Genomic DNA, 3,857 nt, shown 5'->3' with positions numbered 1-3,857 from the left:
CGCGAAGGTTCAGAGGGAATGAGACATGCTCCTTCTTTTGTGACAACCAGAAACGTCTCCGGACAGTGACAAATGTCCCGTGGGGGCCAAAACTGTCTGCATTCGAGATAATGTTTACTCCCATCCATCCCATTATATCAATATCTTTGAAGGATCCGGCAGGAACTGTAGATTGGATAAATGACAAGGAACTATAAATTCAGTGCAGATCATAACGTGAAATTGCAAGTTTTGCAAGAAATGCGGGATTTCAGGAAGTCAATGAAAGTGATGCTGGTGAGTCGCCGGAACCACGGCAAAACCACTGACCAATGAGAAGTCCCGGAGTGAAAACAGGAAATCGACCAAACGGCGAATTGAACGGGCACTTCAAAATAGAATGATTTGAATATCAAAGGATTAAGAGGTGACCTTGGGGAAATCAATGATGCCCTGACTATTCTCGCAAAAATGCACGTCTTTATGGTCACATAACAGGAGTGGAATGAGGAGGGGAGGATGTGGATGGCACACCCCGCCCTTAACGGTGTCGTCCGGTGAATTAGATGATTACTCTCAACATTTTGCCGATGTTTTCGTCCAAGGACGGGCCGATAGCTGCAGTTATAATTCACATTTATTTAAAACAGAGGAAAGTGGGCTGATTTGCAACATTTTCATGCTAAAGGCCTACTCACGTCTTTCGTTTTTTTCCTTTGGTGGTAAAATTCATCATAACATAAAATTCACCATTTAAACCATGTTAGTGTACAAGCGGCATTTAGTGTACTTACGGTGCTGTGCAACCATCACCACTATGTAGTTCCATCGAATTTTCATCACCTCAAAATAAAATCACCCATTAACAGTTACTTCTCCTCTTGGCCACTGCTAATCTACTTCCTGTCTCTAGAGATTTGTCTATTCTGGACATTTCATATAGACGGGTTCATATTTATGTCTACAGCACCCGGTCTTCCTAGGTGGTCTCCCATCCAAGTACTAACCAGGCCCGACCCTGCTTAGCTTCACGAGATCAGATATCGGGCTTGTTCAGGGTGGCATGGCCGTAGCCTGTGGGCCATGGCTCCACTGGGGCGCAGACCCAGGACCTTCTGCATGTAAAGCAGATGTGCTAACCGCTACACTATGCAACCACATCCTAGACAGGATCATCTAATAGTGGCCTTTCAGGTCTGGCTTCTTTCACTTAGCATAAAGTCTTTGAGTTTCTTTCACGTCGTAGCACGTGTCAGCACTTCATTCCTTTTCATGGCTGAATAATATTCTCTTACGTGGCTAGGCCACATTTTACTTGTCCATGAATCTGAGGAAGGTACTGTTGTCCATTTTGTTTTGCAGCTGAAACTTATGTACAGAAAAGGTCAGCAAATTGCCTAAGATCGCATAAGTCAATGTGCTCCCTACCCGGCCAGGCGATGGGGAGGGTCGGATGAAACGCTGCATGGGCACAGTGGAACGAGGCTAGCCTTAGTTAGGTCTGCCCTTTGTAGAGTCTCAGTTTTCTCCTCTGTAGAATGGGAGTAAGATCTACCTCTTAGGCTTTATTGGACTGGTCATTCCTCCATGTATTCGTTCAGCCGGCACTACACCAGCACCGGAGGGTGATGAATTATCCTGACAAGGGCCCTGCTCTCGCGGAGCCCATGGCCTTGATTTTCCCTAAGATTAGAGCGGGCAGCACAGGGCAGACTCCTTCCAGGCCAGTGCAGGTGGCATTGTAAGTGCCTTAGGGACTCACGGGGTGATTTCCTCTTGATCTTAGGGCTGCTCGTCTTGCAGGGTCATGCGGCTCAGAGACCAAGGCAGATGTTGCAAGTGTGGAGGACGCTCTCATCCCTGCCCTCACCCCTTGCCATTCCTGTGATGGTCCAGCGTCCCCCTGCTGACGCCTGTGGGTTTCCTCTGGTCGTCAGGGCTGCGGTGTTTGTGTGCAGGGCTGAACAAAAGTGCCAGGAATGAATGACTTCTAGGAGTCCTGCTCCTTGGGGTGGGATAACTCCGAGTTTTTCCTGCACTGTCTCCCAGGGCTGCCTGGCAGGACGGAACCCAGTTGCCCAGCGTATTCTGCGTTGTATCAGTGTCCTGGCGCGATATCGCGCCTTTGATCTGTCTCAATTCTCTGCTCCCCTCCCAATGTTTCCTGGGTCATCTCCCGAATCGACCACCTGCATCTGATTCTCGCCTCAGATGTGCTTCTCGGGTTCCCAGATCAAGACAGCAAGATCTGGGATCTGCCACCACACCCAAAGCCCGTGGCCGAAGAAGCCCCTCTTTCCTGTCCTTGGTTTCTGAGCCCTTGGTTTCGTGAGGTGGACCGTGAAGCTCCGGGGAGGCCGGACCGGCCAGAACTCGCAGGGCTTCTCCTTCCCCAGCCTGCTGCCTTCATTAGCACCTGGGGGGCTCCCGGGACCAGAACACATATGTGAGAACAACTGCAGATGGTCGGCGTGTGAGGAGGGATTTGTCTCCTGGATCTTGATTAATGGAGAGTTGTGGAGGTGGCTGCCGCTGGGTGGGAAGGCAGCAGCAACCCTCTCGGCTGCTGGCCTTGAAAAGATCCGGGGGGAAAGTGGAGCAGTTTGGGCCTCCCCGCATTTCTGGCCTGCCGTGTCCACAGGGATGGGCCGGAACTCAGGCACAAGAGAGCCCAGGTGCTTTTGCAACAGGGCGAGCGGTCGGGGCTGAACCTTTTCAAGCCTGGAAGGCCCACTTCTGCGGTCGGAAACCGGCGGTGGGCACGTGGTGCCCGGAGGGACGGAGAGAACCTTCTTCAGGACACGCTGTCCTGCTCGCCTGCCCCCGCGACCTCTCCCTTTTTGCCGGAATTACAGGTGTGCTGGAGATGGTGGGCCCAGCTCCAGAGGTGAATCCTGATTGGTCTCAGCCGGGGCGTCAATCAGCTCCCTGTTGGCCAGTGATTGGGTAAGGCCCGGTCACGTGGCCAGGGTCCAGCCAATGAGCTGGAAAAGCAGGTGTGCCGGGGGCTTCTTTGAAAAACCTCCCTGAGGAGAGAACCCGGAGAGAGTCCTTCCTCTGCCGCCCCTGCTTTCCTGCTCGGGACGCAGTCGCGTGAGGACTCGACGCCTGGCGGCGGCGAGGGGACAGCTTGCCAGCACGCCGAGGAAGGCAGAGCAAAAGGCTGGAACGACGCCCGGACCCCCGGTGACGCCATCGAGCCTCGGAAGCCATCCTGCCGCCGCCCACCTCTGGGTGTCTCGTTAAGTACCGAACACACGTCCTTATGGCTTAAGCCGCTTTTAGTTGGGTTTTTCTGTCATTTCAGCCAAATGCTTCCTGATGGATAAGGTCACCACTTTGGAAAAGTCTTTCTGGGGGATTCTTTAATATTTTAACACCTGTTCCAGGACTCGCCTTTGAACTCTCTGCACTTTCCTAAATTAGAATCGACTTACATTTTGCTCCTGTGACATGTGAGTGCACTGAATCCTGGCCCAAAAGGGTCCTTGGTGTGACTCGGTCATTCTGTATCAGTCAGGACTCTCGTGGTTGCCATGGAGAGAAACCCAACTCAAACTGGCAGGATAAATGATCTGTCTGTCTGTCTGTCTGTCTAATCTTTCTAGCTCTTGAAAGCATTTATTGGCTCTGCAATGGCAAATCGAGGCACAGATTGTCTTCCGCGCAGCTTCAGGTACAGCTGCATCCAGGAGCTCAGACGCTGTCATGGGGACTTTCCTCTCCCGCTCCTGGCTTTGCGTCCTCTGCTGGCTGTGTCCCTGGGCTGGTTTTCCTCCTGAGGTGTCAGAATAGCTGCGGATGCTCCCAGATTCATAGGCTCCTGCCCTCCCAGTGGAAAGGGAACTGTTCCTGCTCAGTAGTTTCCCCATGTCTCC

The 3,857-nt window shown here is 52.3% G+C and overlaps 1 pseudogene; it reads right to left on the bottom strand.

Annotated features, from left to right (window-relative positions):
• Window positions 1-937: 937 nt before the first annotated feature.
• LOC111732416 lies at window positions 938-1,054 on the bottom strand (annotated as a pseudogene).
• Window positions 1,055-3,857: the final 2,803 nt, after the last annotated feature.

Source organism: Pteropus vampyrus, unplaced genomic scaffold, assembly GCF_000151845.1.
Source record: "Pteropus vampyrus isolate Shadow unplaced genomic scaffold, Pvam_2.0 Scaffold456, whole genome shotgun sequence".
Classification (NCBI taxonomy): Eukaryota; Metazoa; Chordata; class Mammalia; order Chiroptera; family Pteropodidae; genus Pteropus; species Pteropus vampyrus.
Note: the sequence above shows the minus strand (reverse complement) of the source record. Positions and strands in the feature narration are given on the sequence as shown.